This window comes from Chiloscyllium plagiosum, unplaced genomic scaffold (genome assembly GCF_037043375.1).
Source record: "Chiloscyllium plagiosum isolate Xiang-an unplaced genomic scaffold, Cpla_swu_hap1 HiC_scaffold_23, whole genome shotgun sequence".
In the NCBI taxonomy this organism is placed as follows: Eukaryota; Metazoa; Chordata; class Chondrichthyes; order Orectolobiformes; family Hemiscylliidae; genus Chiloscyllium; species Chiloscyllium plagiosum.
In genome coordinates this window covers 37,436,672-37,454,413 of record NW_028270161.1, presented here as the reverse complement: position 1 = coordinate 37,454,413, position 17,742 = coordinate 37,436,672, and the positions used below count along the sequence as shown (strand labels likewise).

Sequence of the window (17,742 nt, the reverse complement as noted above, 5' to 3'; positions counted from 1 at the left end):
CTATGATGAAAGGTTCAAATTGTCTTGTATATTTATAGAAGGCAGTCAAGTGCATGTAATGGGATTATTGACTTGAAAACATTCCCTAACTTTGTTTCACATAACATATAAAGAAAAAGCCTTTGGGTGTTTTGTTGGTAGTAACAAACATGATCTGCAGCATTGACAAGTGTACCATCCACAATGTGATCATTCTGCACTAAGAGTAGCATATATGATAGGATATATGCACTAAGAGTAGCATATATGATGCAACTTTACTGAGTGAGAATCAACATATAAATACTGAAAACACATTCTGCTTTCCAAGTATTCACCATACATGTGAGTTTTAAACTTATTCCAGATTGTTTGTACTTACATTCACAGAACTTTCAAAAATCTCAATTTTTCTAAATCTTGTAAACCATGGGATGAAATTTCTCAAGTTTAAATTTTAAAAGTCAAGATGCATTCAAACTTTTTAGTGTTTAAGCTTTTTTTCTGTTCTTAGATATAACACCTAATCTGTGATATGTTCTCTTCACCTTGCTATTGCACAATTAAAAATATTACAGGCTGAATCTTAGTTTGTTGGCTAAGTACATAATTCCTGACTTCTGTTCTGGCTGAGGCAGATGGGGGAAACAATGCCCCCATGGTTCCGGGACTCCTTCCTGACAGAGTGGTGTACAGGTCAAACATTCTCTTTCCCCAAGATGAGCAGTGGTGACCAGCACACCAGACCATGTCACCCAGGTTACAACAGTCTCAACTGTCTGGGGGCAATGACCAGCATTGTGGGAAAAGGTCAATGTCCTTCTCCACTGTAAAAGTTACTGCCACTATCTTCTCTCTGATACCTGACACTCACCCTATTTCTGCTACCTCATCTACCTCCTAGCAAATCTCTTGCTTTTCTCCTTTCACTAATTCTTGCAGCATCTTCCATCACTAACCTCACTCACCTCAGCCTGTGACATCACTATCCCTGCATGCCATCAGCGCTACCCATCACTCATTTGGGAAAACTCCACACCTGTAACAATGATAATGCTTGTGCCACACACTTTGATCTCCCATAATACCTGTCTGTCTTATTCTAGAATCTCGCAGTAGTATAGAAAGAGTGTAGACTGTGGTGTGCCATCTGTCTTTCGGCTTCTCACCTCTTGTGAGTAGTGGATCATGATTCTGACTGCTCCAAGCTGAGCTTGGACCTGAACAAAGGCTGACTGGATTGAGGCCTGCTGATAACTGCGTCCTGGCTTGTGTCAGTCTAAATGGCACTTAAAGACAGTGTTGAAAAATGTGGTGCTGGAAAAACACAACAGGCCAGGCAGCATCCGTGGAGCAGGAGAATCAACGTTTCAGACATAAGCCCTTCTTCAGGAATGAGGAAGGCGTGCCAAGCAGGCTAAGATAAAAGGTAGGGAGGAGGGACTTGGGGGAGGGGTGTTGGGAAGGTGGCTTAGATGAGGGTGATATGCCGGAGAGGGGGTGGGGGTGGAGAGGTCGGGAAGAAGATTGCAGGTCAAGAAGGCGGTGCTGAGTCTGAGGGTTGGGACTGAGATAAGGTGGGGGAAGGGGAAATGAGGAGAAATCTGCATTTATCCCTTGTGGTTGGAGGGTTCCTAGGCGGAAGATGAGGCGCTCTTCCTCCAGGTGTCGTGTTGCCATGGTCTGGCGATGAAGGAGGCCAAGGAACTGCATGTCCTTGGTGAAGTGGGAGGGGGAGTTAAAGTGTTCAGCCATGGGACGGTTGGGTTGGTTGGTCCTGTGACTGAACACTTTAACTCCCCCTCCCACTCCGCCAAGGACATGTAGGTCCTTGGCCTCCTTCATCGCCAGACCATGGCAACACGTCGCCTGGAGGAAGAGCGCCTCATCTTCCGCCTAGGAACCCTCCAACCACCAGGGATGAATGCAGATTTTTCCAGCTTCCTCATTTCCCCTCCCCTCACCTTATCTCAGTCCCAACCCTCAGACTCAGCACCGCCTTCTTGACCTGCAATCTTCTTCCCGACCTCTCCGCCCCCACCCCCTCTCTGGCCTATCACCCTCACCTTAACCTCCTTCCACCTATCACATTCCCAACGCCCCTCCCCCAAGTCCCTCCTCCCTACCTTTTATCTTAGCCTGCTTGGCACATCTTCCTCATTCCTGTAGAAGGGCTTACGCCCGAAACGTTGATTCTCCTGCTCCTCAGATGCTGCCTGACCTGCTGTGTTTTTCCAGCATCATATTTTTCAACTCTGGTACTCCAGCATCTGCAGTCCTCACTTTCTCCTTAAAGACAGCGTGCATACAGTAACTATCCAGTATCTCTGGCTGAGGGGGCAATGAGTATAAAAGCAAGGCAATGCAAGGCTGAGGTAGGTTGTGAGTAACTGTACACTGTGTCTGCGAGTGAAGGGCCAAGAGTTTCTTCTAGTCCAGTCCATACAGTGGGTGCATGTGCTTGAATTTATAATGTCTTTCCAGTTGCATTATAATAGTTCCCTGTTCAGCCCTAAATCCAGTGATTGTAACTAATTTATAGGGTCCTGCACTATGGGCATTGGCAGAACACAGGAAGCAATGTTCAAAACTTGCATTTTAAGCAAGTGAATCTAGATAATAAGATCATACATAATGTTGAAGTAAGAAGAAATATTATTATAAACTTTGGGCAAAATCATGCAACAAATTTCATTTATGCATTAATGATAATGGTAAAAATGTCAGAGTTCTGATAGTGGGATTTTAACTGAGAGTCATAGAGTCATAGAGAACCACAGCATGGAAACAGACCCTTCGGTCCAACTCATCCATGCCGATCAGATATCCCAACCTAATCTAGTCTCACTTGCCAGCACCCGGTCCTTATCCTCCAAACCCTTCCTATTCATATAAACATCCAGATGTCTTTTAACTGTTGCAATTGTACCAGCCTCTACCATTTTCTCTGGCAGATCATTCCATACACATACCACCCTCTTTTGTGAAAAAATTGCCCCTTAGGTCTCTTTTATATCTTTCCCCTCTCATCCAAAACCTATGCCGTCTAGTTCTGGACTCCCCCACCCCAGGGAAAAGACTTTGTCCATCCTATCCATGCCCCTCATGATTTTATAAATCTCTATAAGGTCACCCCTCAACCTCCGATGCTCCAGGGAAAACAGCCCCAGCCTGTTCAGCCTCTCCCTATAGCTCAAATCCTCCAACCCTGGCAACATTCTTGTAAATGTTTTCTGAACGCTTTCAAGTTTCACAACATCCTTCTGATAGGAAGGAGACCAGAATTGCATACAATATTCCAAAAATGGTCTAGCCAATGTCCTGTACAGCAACAACATGACCTCCCAATTCCCAGATTAAATACTCTGACCAATAAAGGAAAGCATACCAAATGCCTTCTTCATTATCCTATCTAACTGCGACTTCACTTTCAAGGAGCTATGAAGCTGCACTCCAAGATCTCTTTGTTCAGCAACACTTTCTAGCACCTTACCATTAAGTGCGCAAGTCCTGCTAAGATTTGCTTTCCCAAAATGCAGCACCTCACATTTATCTAAATTAAACTCCATCTGCCACTTCTCAGCCCATTGGCTCATCTGATCAAGATCTCATTGTAATCTGAGGTATCCTTCTTTGCTGTCCACTACACCTCCAATTTTGGTGTCATCTGCAAACTTACTAACTATATCTCATGCTCACATCCAAATCATTTATATAAATGATGAAAAGTAGTGGACCCAGCACCGATCCTGGTGGCACTCCACTGGTCAGAGGCCTCCGGTCTGAAAAGTAACCTACCCTCTGTCTTCTACTTTTGAGCCAGTTCAGTGCCCAAATGGCAAGTTCTCCCTGTATTCCATGAGATCTAATCTTGCTAACCAGTCTCCCATGAGGAACCTTGTTGAAAGCCTTACTGAAGTCCATATAGTTCATGTTCACAACTCTGCCCTCATCAATCCTCTTTGTTACTTTTTCAAAAACTCAATCAAGTTTGTAAGACATGATTTCCCATGCACAAAACCATGTTGACTGTTCCTAACCAGTCCTTGCCTTTCCAAATATATGTACACCCTGTCTCATAATTTCCTCCAACAACTTGCCTACCACTGATGTCAGGCTCACCGGTCTATAATTCCCTGGCTTGTCCTTACCACCCTTCTTAAACAGTGGCACCATGTTAGCCAACCTCCAGTCTTCTGGCACTTTACCTGTGACTATCGATGATACAAATATCTCAGCAAGGGTCCCAGCAATCACTTCCCTAGCTTCCCACAGAGTTCTAGGGTACACCTGATCAGGTCCTGGGGATTTATCCACTTTTATGCTTTTCAAGACATCCAGCACTTCATCCTCTGTAATAAGGACATTTTTCAAGATATCACCATCTATTTCCCTATATTCTATATCTTCCCTGTCCTTCTCCACAGTAAACACTGATGCAAAATACTCACTTAGAATCTCCCCCATCTCCTGAGGCTCCACACAAATGCTGCCTTGCTGATTTTTAATGGGCCCTATTCTCTCCCTCATTATCCTTTTATCCTTAATGTATTTGTAAAAACCCTTTGGATTCTCCTTAATTCTATTTGTCAAAGCTACCCATGTCCCCTTTTTGTCCTCCTGATCTCCCTCTTAAGTATACTTCTACTACCTTTATACTCCACTGAAGATTCACTCAATCTATCCTGTCTATCCTGACATATGCTTCCTTTTTTTTTAACCAAACCCTCAATTTCTTTAGTCATCCAGCATTCCCTATACCTACCAGCCTTTCCTTTCACCCTAACAGGATATACTGTCTCTGGACCCTCGTTATCTCATTTCTGAATGCTTCCCATTTTCCAGCTGTCCCTTTACCTGCAAACATTTGCCCCCAATCAGCTTTTGAAAGTTCTTGCTTAATAGCGCCAAAATTAGCCTCCTTCCAATTTAGAACTTCAACTTTTAAATCTGGTCTATCCTTTTCCATCACTATTTTAAAACAAATAGAATTATGGTCGCTGACCCCAAAGTGCTCTCCACACCTCAGTCACCTACCTTGCCTTATTTCCCAAGAGGAGGTCAAGTTTTGCACCTTCTCTAATAGGTACATCCACATACTGAATCAGAACATTTTCTTGTACACACTTAACAAATTCCTCTCCATCTAAACCCTTAACACTATGGCACTATGTTTGGAAAGTTGAAATCCCCTACCATGACCACCCTATTATTCTTACAGATAACTGAGATCTCCTCACAAACTTGTTTCTCAATTTCCTGCTGTCTATTAGGGGGTCTATAATACAATCCCAATAAGGTGATCATCCCTTTCTTATTCCTCAGTTCCACCCAAATAATTTCCTTGGATGTATTTCCAGGAATATTCACTCTCAGTACAGTTGTAATGCTATCCCTTATCAAAAACACTGGTCCCCCTCCCCTCTTGCCTCACTTTTTGTCCTTTCAGGAACATTTGTATCCTGGAACATTAAGCCCCCAGTCCTGTCCATCTCTGAACCGTGTTTCTGTAGTTGCTATGATATCCCATGTTCCTAATCATGCCCTGAGTTCATCTTCCTTCCCTGTTTCAGCTTCTTGCATTGAAATAAATACAGTTTAATTTATCAGTCCTACCTTGTTTTCTGTTTTGTCCCTATCTGTCCTGAGTGTTTGACTTGCTCCCTTTCCCAACTGTACCAGTCTCAGATCGATCTCTTTCCTTACTGTCTCCCTGGAGTCCCCCCCTCCCCACCTTACTAGTTTAATTCCTCCCGAGCAGCTCCACCAAATCTCCTTGCCAGTATATTTGACCCTTCCAATTTAGGTGCAATCCGTCTTTCTTGTACAGATCACTTCTATCCCAGAAGAGATTTCAATGATCCAAAAACGTGAATCCTTCTCCCATATGCCAGCTCCTCAGCCATGCATTCATCTGCTCGATCCTCCTTATCCTACCCTCACTAGCTTGTAACGCCAGGAGTAATCCAGATATTACTGCTCTTGAGGTTCTCCTTTTTAAATTCCTGCCTAACTCTCTGTACTCTGCCTTCAGAATCTCGTCCTTTTCCCTTCCTATGTCATTGGATCCAATGTGTACAACGACCTCCTGCTGTGCCCTGTTCCCTTTGAGAACATTCTGCACTGTCTCTGAAGTTCCTTGATCCTGGCACCAGGGAGGCATCACACCATTCTGATTTTTCGCTGCTGGCCACAGAAACGTCTGTCTGTGCCTCAGACTGGAGAGTTCCCGAACACAATCGATCTCTTGGACCCCGATATACCTCTCATTGTGTTAGAGCCAGTCTCAATACCCAGAAACTTGGCTGTTCATGCTACATTCCTCAGAGCATTCATCACCCTGTACATTTTTCAAAACAGCATACTTGTTTGAAATGGGAATAACCACAGAAGACTCCTGCGCTACCTGCCTACCTCTCCTACTTCTCCCAGAGTTAACCCATGTATGCGAATATTTCTCCCTTCCTATAACTTAATGTGTGGCTATTCTTTTCACTTAAAATATGAAAACTAGATCATGAATAAGTGCATAAAAAGTTTTATTCAATTGAAGGTAACATTATATTTTCCTCTTGGATTCCACTTACAAATGTAGAAATGTATTTTTTTTCTCCTTATAATTATCTACATCATTAAAAATATGCACAATAGATATCAAAACACTGTATCTTTTACATGGGTAAATTGGTAACTCAGGGAGAAATGTGCTTTCTTGGTTCAGTATAGTGAATGTGAAATATATTTATGAATATTTTGATGGCAATTTCATAAGCACGTTTGGTATTTCATTAAAGATGTCTGTCAGTGAGCATTTGAAAGAAACAAATTCCATTGCTGTTTTATGTAACAAACACTCTCATTTTATTTGCTTTTAATGCAGCTTGCTTTCTTCAGCATTGAGTGTGTCCATAGTGAATGTGCAAGTGATATACGGGGTGCCAAACAAGTATACTTTTGTTCTGGATGGTGGAAAACTTTTTGAACATTATTGGAGCTGCAACCATCCAGTCAATATTACATTACACTCAGATTAGGTGGTGGACCGGCTTTGGGGAAATAAGGAAGTGAGTTACATGTGCAGAATTTCAAAAAGCAATGGTTGGATTCCATTTTGATTGAAGCAATAGACTGCAGATTTTATTTTTGTAATTTGGTCACTGTGGAGGTCAGTCACTCAACATATTTGCATGAGGCTGTACTTTTAACAAAGAATGTCAAAATTCATTACACATCAAAAGAGTAAAAATAGACTATTTTACATTATAGAAGAATTATTTTAAATGGTCTTATTACAAATATCAGAAAAAGAATTCAACCCTATTACCTTTGTGTGTGTGTAGAAATATAGAGTTGAGGTTAAAAATGATCTTATTGAATGATGGAGTGGGCTCAAAGGGCTTGTTCCTTGTTTGTCAGTTTGTATGGAGGAAAGGTCATTGATGAAGCAGCTGTAGATCGTTGGTCCGAAAACACTAACCCGAGGAACTGCTGCAGAGATGTGCTAGAGCTGGGATGACTGGCCTTGGAGAACCACAACCATCTTTCTTTGTGTAAGGAATGATTCCAACCAGCACAACATTTTACCCCAGATTCACATTGACTCTGAGCTTGCTATGACTGCTGGACCTTTTCAAAATATGGTTTGGAGATGCCGGTGTTGGACTGGGGTGTACAAAATTAAAAATCACACAACACCAGGTTATAGTCCAACAGGTTTAATTGGAAGCACGAGCTTTCAGAGCACTGCTCCTTCATCAGGTGGTTGTGGAGTACACAATTGTAAGACACAGAACTTATAACAAAAGTTTACAGTGTGATGTAACTGAAATTAGACATTGAAAAATACCTTGATTATTTGTTAAGTCTCTTATCTGTTAGAATGACCATGTTAGTTTCACTTCTTTAATATGTAAATCACAAAACCTTTTTTTAAAAGTTACATTCTGTTGGACTTGGGCTCAATCTACCAGCTTACTTTCCTCTATGTGTGAGCCGAGTCCTGCGTGTTCTTTCAATGAAGCAATAGGAGAAGATATTCGGTCTCAAACTCTTAGTTTATTTTAGCAGTAAGTGGATAAAGTATACAGAGCTCTGGGTCTAGGTCTTCCCTTCCCTGACAAACAGCAAAGTGTGTCAGTTCACGAAGCCCGACCTATTCCTGTCCCTGACCCAGTCTTTTATACAGTACAGAACGTCATGCAATCACTGAGGTGGGATTGTCTTCTGATTGGCTGTTGATCTGACTCCATTCTCCGCCTTCTCGCATTCCCGGATATCTGACCCCATGTGACCTCCTTCTGCCCGCGAAACAGTCTCCACGTGACCTCCTCTTGCGCGCGAAACAGTCTCCACATGACCTCCTCTTGCGCGCAAAACAAATATATCATTAAAGGCTTCTGAATGCCTCGCACTAAGCCATATGTTTACAATTCTCAGGTTATCTTTAACAATTGGTGTCAGCCCAGATAATGTGTTGAAGGTGGTCGCCCTCTGTGCACTGCTGTCTGTGCCATAATACTTAGACTGATTCTAAACTAAAAAATGAGTTAACAGAGTGTTACTGGATTCATGCAATTTTGAGCAAAATATTATATAACACTGCAAGTACAAATTCACCCCACAAACATGTTTGTGTGTGTGTGTCTGGGGTGGGGGGTTGTGAGTGTCTGTGAGAGTGTCGGTGAGAGTGTCGTTACCCATAGGGAGGGCCTCAACCGCGACCTTGGGTTTATGTCACACTACAGGTGACCACCATTGCACTATACACACACACACACAGCCACTCCTATACACACACACAGGCACTCCTATACGCAGACATGCACATAGAGACACTCACACACACTCCTACAGACACACACACTCTCACACTCACACATGCACCCTCTCACAGACTTAGACCCCTTTACACTCACATGCAAACACACACACACACAAATGCACACATACACAAATATGTTTGTGGGGTGAATGTGTACTTGCAGAGTTACATTGTACTTTGCTCAAAAACTGCAGGAATCCATGTAAGATTCTGATAACCCATTTTTTAGATTAGAATTAGTCTAAACACTATGGCACAGACAACAGCACACCGAGGGCGACCACCTTCAACACATTATCTGGGCTGACACCACTTGTTAAAGTTAACCTGAGAATGAAACTTTTAAAAAAGATTTTGTGATTTACATATGAAAGAAGTGAAACTAACATGGTCATTCTAACAGATGAGAGACTTAACAAACAATCAAGGTATTTTTCAATGTATAATTTCAGCTACATCTCACTGTAAACTTTTGTTATAAATTCTGTGTCTTACAATTGTGTACTGCACAACCACCTGATGAAGGAGCAGTGCTCTGAAAGCTAATGCTTCCAATTAAACCTGTTCCAATATAACCTGGTGTTGTGTGATTTTTAACTTTTCAAAGCAGTCTGATTAATGAAAAGGGGAATCACCCTCTCTCCCCTTTTTGAGTTTGGTATGAAAAGAGTGTTTTTTTAAAACTGTGGACTGAAACGAGAAAGAACCATTTTGGAAACTAATATGTTGTAAGGGTGATATTTGTTTTGTAAAGCAAGTAACATGACACCCATGGCAATCATTGTAAACAATTGTTTGAACAAACAGTAATTGAAGTTCAGCCTGCAGACAATCTAACGTCAAGGCATTGAACTGGTACAGCTCTTGGTTGACAACAAGAAGATGATTGGTCTGTGGACTAGTGACATTTATCAATGACAGGGAGCTCTTATTTACCATCAACAGTGCGATTGGTTCTTGTTTGGCTTAGAGTTACAGAGACACAGAGAGTGCAATGCTAAGAAGTGTGCAGAACATCTCCTGGCCCAGGGACTGCATATTTTCTGCAATCAAAACCGCAGCTTGAACCTGAAGAAAACCAGTTCCCTGCACTGCAGCAATTGCTGTGAGCCCTGTCTTTTGAATTCATAAATCAGAGACATTTTCCAAGTGAATCAATCATTCTGTGTTTCTTAACAAACCAGTGAAAGCTTTCAGAAAAAAGACATCTGAACAATTATGGGTCTGACCAGCCGAACCAGTATCATCTTAATATTGGAACCAGGAAGCAAAGATCACTGATCTGTTTTCTGACCTCTCCTAATAATCTATTTTCCTGATTTGTTTGTGTGTGTGTGTGTGTGTTTTGTTGAAAGCGGAGTTGATAAGATGATTCAAGTTTGTGTTAATCGCGTTATATACCAATAACCTATATCTATTAACCTCCAGCTATGGTCTAGTTACTTGTAATAAATAATAATTCTTGATTAGTACAGAAACCAAGATCCATCAATCTTGCTGAAAGTCAGGTAAATTTGGGTACCGTGTGTACTTAAAAAAAACATTTGGCATGAATCTCATAATAGTGGGGCTAAATTTATGGTGTGCTACAATGGAGTGAATTTAATTGGCTGAAGACTGACATCTGAGAGGCTGGCAACCTCCAGATGAGGCTGAGATGGATAACCTACTTGGCACTTCTCATTGACCATGGATCCTATTGCTTCAGTCTTATCTTTTGCTTTGATATGTGGGCTCCACCACTATTGAGGACAGAGATATTTATGGAGCCTGCTTTTCCAGTGAACTGTTAATTGTTCAGCACCATTGACAAGTGGATGTTGTGGGAGTGCAGAGCTTGGGTCTGATCTGTTGGTTGTAAGCCTGCTTAGCTATAGTTATTGCATGTGAATAGTCCTGTGTTATAGTTCACCAGCTTGACACCTTATTTTAAGATATGCCGGGTGCTGCTCCTGGCACCATCTCCAGTGATCTTCATTGGACTAGAACTGATGGCCTGGGTAGATGGTAACAGTAGGGTAGGAAATATACTGGGCCATGAGACCACAAGTTGCGTTTGAATCAAATTCTGCTGTCACTGAACACCTCATGGATGTCAAACCTTGAGTTGCTAGATGTGTTCAAAATCTCTTCAATTTTATATGATAGTAGTGCCACCCAATACTCAGTATGCACAGTACTCCAATTCACCTGACTTTCAGACAAAGATAGAACACTCAAATAAAAACCAAGTAGTACATTTACTGGATATCTCAAATAAAAATGGAATAAACATTTCAAGTTCAATTTGACCTTCTGCTCCAAAGAGTCTTATCGAAACATCAGCTCTCTTTATTTCTCTCCACAAATGCTGCCAGGCCTGCTGAGTTTCTCCAGCATCTTATATTTTTATCAGGCTGATGCTCTGTTACTATAAATAAATACTCAACTGCAGAGGACATTTGAACAATTAAACATTTAAACTCAAGAGATTGCGATTGGAGATGTGACATTTTATCATCACCTTCATGAAAATAAGACCTTGCCTCCTATGTAAATGCACCGATCAACAGAAATTTTCTATATCTGTACAACAGGTGGCAAATAAACTCTGCAGACGATAAGCCATTTCAAGTCTCTACACTTCTAACATAATGATTAGCTTTAATTATTTCATGGGTGCTAAAAGTTCACTTTTGTTTTAATTGTACACAAAATCGGCTGTGCCAACAATCATTGTTCACTCCACATTCCCTTTGCAAAGGTGGTGATGAGCTGCCTTCTTGAATTGCTGGAGGTTATGTGGCAGAGGTACATTTGTAGTCTTTTAGAAAAGGAGTTCAGGATTTTGACCCTGCAACGATGAAGGAGCAGAAGTATAATTCCAAGTCAGGATGGTGCATGATTTGGGAGGAACATTACAGGTGCTAGTGTTTCCATGCAAGTGCTGCCCTTGTCCCTCTAGGTGTTAAGAAATCATAGATTTATAAGCTGTTGATGAAGAAGCCTTGTTGATGACACAGCTTTATATATTTGCACTCTTAGTGATGGAGGGAGTGGAAGTTTAAGGCGAAATTAAAAACATTAACTGTAATTTCTTCAGATTTCAATTGTTGTTAGTAACAGCAATTAAAATAAAAAGCTTTATGTACTTTTTCTTTCTGTTATTTTTTTTCTCTCTCAATTAATCCAATCACTTGATTTGAAATCGAATTCACCCATTTTAAAGTACACGTCCCCATTTGGATCTGTGAGCTATCTATTTCACAATTGTTCAATCTGATTGGTTATAGAAAAAGCCTGCTACTGTCCTGCTCATTCTGATACCTTGTAGGGGGCACCCATCTTGCATTTCCAGCAACTTTCTGGGCGACGTACTGTCAAGTCCAGGGCAAGTCTAACAGCAGGCATTATTCTCTGATCAGTTCCAGGAATGTATGAGCAAATTTCAGCAAAGGAATAAGCAAATAAAACATAGGAATTTATTTTTTTTAGGTGTTTATTTAGTTAATATAGTAGTATCATCTGAAAGGCAATTTATCCGGTACAGCTTTCTCTTTTTTCTTATATTCTAACTAACCCAAAATTATCGGCAAACCTTAAAATAGAATTGAGTCTGCCGTTAATTAAACCCTTCTTTGTTTTAGAAGAAATTATCTAATAATTTAAAAATAACTAATGTCCGGAAATTGCAAATGTAATTAAAAATAAAGATGGAAATGGTAGAGCTGGTCAGGTCCTAAAGGACGTAGCCGCTAGACTGGGTCACCGGCAGGTGGTGAGGGAACCAACAAGAGGGAAAAATATACTTGGCCTCATTCTTACCAATCTGCCCGCTGCAGATAGATCTGTCCATGATTGTATTGGTATGAGTAACCACCGCACAGTCCTTGTGGAGGCAATGCTCCCTGGCCTTCAAGTTGAGAATACCATTCATCATGTTGTGTGGCATTATCACTGTACTAAAGGGGCAGACTTCAATCAGATCTAGCAACTTAAGACTGGGCATTTATGAGGTTCTGTGGGCCATCAACAGCAGCAGAATTATACTCAGCACAATTTTCAACCTCATGGCCCAGCATATCCCCCACACAACCATTACCATCAAGCCAGGGGATCAACCTTGGTTCTGTGGAGAGTGCAGGATGGCATGCCAGGAGAGCACCAGGCATACCTGAGGATGAGGTGTCAACTGTGTGAAGCTGCCAAACAGGACTACTTGCATGCCAAACAACATTAGCTGCAAGTGATAAACAGAGCTAAGTGTTCCCATAATCAGCCGATCAATCTAAGCTCTGCAGTTCTGCCGCCCAGTCGAGAATAGTGGTGGACATTAAACAACTCAATAGAGGAGGAGGCTTCACAAATACCTCCATCCTGAATGATGGAAGAGCCCAACACATTAGTGTACAAAATAAGTCAAAAGCATTTGCAATAACCTTCAGCCAGAAGTGTGAGCAGATGATCCAACTCAGCCTCCTGCAGTGGTCCCCAGCATTTCAGATACCAGTCTTCAGCCATTTTGAATCACTCCTCGTGATATCAAGAAATGGATGGACACACTGGATACTGCAAAGGCCTTGGGCCCTGACAACATTTCAGCAATACTACTGAAAAATTGTGCTCCAGAAATTGTTGCTCCCCTAGCTAAGCCCTTGTATAGTTGCTACAATGCTGGTACCTACTAACAATATGGAAAATTGCTCAGGGATTTCCTGCACATAAAAAGCAGCCTAAATCTAATCCAGCCAATTAGCGTCCCATCAGCTGACACTCAATTCTACTGTCTACTCTTAGTAAAGTGATGGAAGGTGTCATCAATAGTGCTAACAAGCAACATGCATTCAGCAATAACCTGCTCAGTGATACCTAGTTTTGGTTCCACCAGGGGACTCAGCTCCTGACCTGATTTGGTTCAAACATGGACAAAAGAGCTGAATTCCAGAAGTGTGGTCATAGTGACAGCTCTTGGCATCAAGGCTGCATTTGACTGAGTGTGGCATCAAGGAGCCCGAGCAAACCAGAAGCAATAGGAGTCAGGGGGCAAAGTCTCTGCTGGTTAGGGTCATATCTGGCCCATAGGTCCAACCATTTTCAGCTGTTTCATCAATGATTTTCCCTCCATTGAAAGGTCAGAAGTGGGAATATTCACCAATGATTGTACAATATTCATCAGTATTTGCAATTCCTCTGATACTCAAGCCGTCTGCTTTGTCCTGGATAGTGTCAAATTCTTGACTGTTGTTGGAGATGCATCCATCCAGGCATGTGGTGAGTATTCAATCACACTCTTGCCTTGTAGATGGTGGACAGGCTTTGGGGAGTCTGCAGGTGAGCTACTCGCCACAGTATACCTAGTCTCTGACCTGTTCCTGTAACCAAGGTTAGTGGGAGAGGCGGGCGAATAAGGTTGAGAAACATACCAAGCATGATTGAATGGCAGAGCAGTCTTGATGGGCAAAATGGCCTAATCCTGCTTCTATATCTTGTGGTCTTATGGTTGAGATTTTACACACCTGCCACTGAGCACTGGTGGTGGAGAGAGTGGATGCTTGTGGATGCAGTGCCAATCAAGCGGGCTGCTTTGTCCTGGATAGTGTCAACTTCTTGATGTTGTTAAAGATGCATCCATCCAGGCATGTGGTGAGTATGCATTCACACTCTTGCCTTGTAGATGGTGGACAGGCTTTGGAGAGTGTGCAGGTGAGTTACTCGCCACAGTATACCTAATGTCTGACCTGCTCCTGTACCCACTGTCTTTATAGGGTAAGTCCAATTGAGTTTCTAGTCAATGGTAACCTCGATACTGAAGAGTTCATGTTCAAAGGCAACGTCATCTGGACAATAACCAGATGTGGGCTGCCAAGTAATGTTTGCACTGCACAAATGCCAGGCTATGATCATTTCCAATAAGGGACAATCTAACCACCAATCCTTGACATTCAGTGATGTTACCATCACTGAATGCTCTACTGTCAGTATCCCAGGGGTTACCATTGACTAGAAACTCAATTGGACTTATCCGATAAAGACAGTGGGTACAGGAGCAGGTCAGAGATTAGGTATACTGTGGCGAGTAACTCACCTGCACACTCTCCAAAGCCTGTCCACCATCTACAAGGCAAGAGTGTGATTGTATACTCACCACATGCCTGGATGGATGCATCTTCAACAATATCAAGAAGTTGACACTATCCAGGACAAAGCAGCCCGCTTGATTGGCACTGCGTCCACAAGCATCCACTCTCTCAACCACCAGTGCTCAGTGGCAGCAGTGTGTAAAATCTCAACCATAAGACCACAAGATATATAAGCAGGATTAGGCCATTTGGCCCATCATTACTGCTCTGCCATTCAATCATGCTTGATATGTTTCTCAACCTTATTCGCCCGCCTTCCCACTAACCTTGGTCCCCTAACTAATCAAAACTCCTTCTCTCTCTGTCTTAAATATATGCAATGACTTGGCCTCCACAGCTTTTTGGGCAATGAGTTCCATAGATTGAACACTGTATGGCTAAAAATCTCTTCTTCATCCCATTTCTAAAAGGTTGTCCCTACACTCTGAAGCTGTGCCCTCAGATCCTAGTCTCTCCTACTCCGGGAAACACCTTCTCCATGTCCACTCAATTCAACCCTCCCTGTATTCTGTAAGTCTCAATGAGACTCCCCCTCTTATCTTTCTAAATCCCTTTGAATACAGACCTAAAGCCCTCAACCAATCTCCATATGTTGATCCCTTTGTCCCCGGTATCGTTTATGCAAACATCCTCTAAACCTCCTTCCCTAACACTGGCACATCCTTCCTTAGATATGGAGCACAAAACTGCTCACCATATTCCAAAGGTGGTCTGATCAGAGCCTTATACAACCTCAGCAATATATCTCTGTTCTTGTATTCTGGTCCTTTTGAAATGAATGTTAACATTGAAATTGCCTTCCTAACTGCCAACTGAATCTATATGTTAACCTTAAGAGGATCTGAACTGGGACTCTGATGCCCTTTTCTGCTTCAGATTTCTGAAGCCTTTCCACATTTAGAAAATAATCTATGCCTCTATTCTTCTTACCAAAAAGCATAACTTGACACTTGCCCACATTGTATTCCACTTCTTTGCCAACTCTCCTAGCTTGTAATGAAGGCAGACCTTCAAAATTGTTTTCACAGAGTTAGGGTCATACAGCACAGAAATAGGCCAACTCGTCCATGCCAACTATGTTTCCCAGTTTGAACTTGTCCCAATTGCCTGCATTTGGCCCACATTCCTCTAAACCCTTCCTATTCATATGCCTGTCCAAAAGTCTTTTAGACGTTGTAACTGTACCTGGATCTACCACGACTTCTGGTGGTTCATTCCACATACACACCACCGTCTGTATGGAAAAAGTTGTCCCTCAGATCCCTTTTAAGTCTTTCTCCTCTCACCTTAAAATTATGCCCCTAGTTTTGAACTTCCCCACCCCTGGGAAAAGCCCTATGCTATTCACCTTATCAATGCCCCTCATGATTTTATAAATCTCTATGATTAAGCAATAAATCAATAAAGAGAAAGATTATCCAGGGAGGGATTAGACAGCCATGGCTGACAAAGGAAGTCAAGAAATCTATGAAAGAAAAAGAGAGAGCCTATAAAGTGGCCAAGAGCACTGGGAAATCAGAAGATTGGGAAGGCTACAAAAACAAACAGAGGATAACAAAAAGAGAAATAAGGAAGGAGAGGATCAAATATGAAGGTAGGCTAGCCAGTAATATTAGAAATGATAGTAAAAGTTTCTTTCAATACATAAGAAACAAACGACAGGCAAGCGTAGACATTGGGCCACTTTAAACTAATGCTGGAAGCCTAGTGATGGGAGATAAGGAAATAGCAGGAGAACTTTGCGTCAGTCTTCACAGTGGAAGACATGAGTAATATCCCAACAATGAAAGGGAGTCAGGGGGCTGAGTTGAGAATGGTTGCCATTACAAAAGAGAAAGTGCTAGAAAAGCTAAAAGGTCTTAAAATTGATAAATCTCCTGGCCCTGATGGGTTACATCCTAGAGTTCTGAGGGAGGTGGCTGAGGAAATAGCGGAGGCGTTGGTTGAGATCTTTTAAAAGTCACTGGAGTCAGGGAAAGTCCTGGATGATTGGAAGATCGCTGTTGTAACCCCTTGTTCAAGAAAGGATCAAGACAAAAGATGGAAAATTATAGCTGAAAATGTGTTGCTGGAAAAGCGCAGCAGGTCAGGCAGCATCCAGGGAACAGGAGAATCGACGTTTCGGGCATAAGCCCTTCTTCAGGAAGCCCTCCTGAAGAAGGGCTTATGCCCGAAACGTCAATTCTCCTGTTCCCTGGATGCTGCCTGACCTGCTGCACTTTTCCAGCAACACATTTTCAGCTCTGATCTCCAGCATCTGCAGTCCTTACTTTCTCCTCATGGAAAATTATAGGCCAATTAGCCTAACCTCGGTTGTTGGTAAAATTCTAGAATCCATCAAGAAGGATGGGTTTCTAAATTCTTGGAAGAGCAGGGTCGGATTAGAACAAGTCAACATGGATTTAGTAAGGGGAGGTCGTGCCTGACAAACCTGTTGGAGTTCTTTGAAGAGGTGACAAGTAGGTTAGACCAGGAGACCCAGTGGATGTGGTCTATCAAGACTTCCAAAAGGCCTTTGATATGGTGCCACACGGGAGGCTGCTGAGCAAGGTGAGGGCCCATGGTGTTCGAGGTGAGCTACTAGTATGCATTGAGGATTGGCTGTCTGACAGAAGGCAGAGAGTTGGGATAAAAGGTTCTTTTTTGGAATGGCAGCTGGTGACAAGCGGTGTCCCGCAGGGTTCAGTGTTGGGGCCACAGCTGTTCACATTATATATTAATGATCTGGATGAAGGGACTGGGGGAATTCTAGCGAAGTTTGCTGATGATACAAAGTTAGGTGGACAGGCAGGTAGTACTGAGGAAGTGGGGAGGCTGCAGAAG

At 42.3% G+C, this 17,742-nt stretch overlaps 1 protein-coding gene across 2 annotated transcripts in view; it reads left to right on the top strand.

The window, feature by feature from the left end:
• tafa5a (TAFA chemokine like family member 5a) overlaps positions 1-17,742 on the top strand; it is a 630,927-nt gene that overhangs the window by 53,348 nt on the left and 559,837 nt on the right. The window lies entirely within an intron of this gene.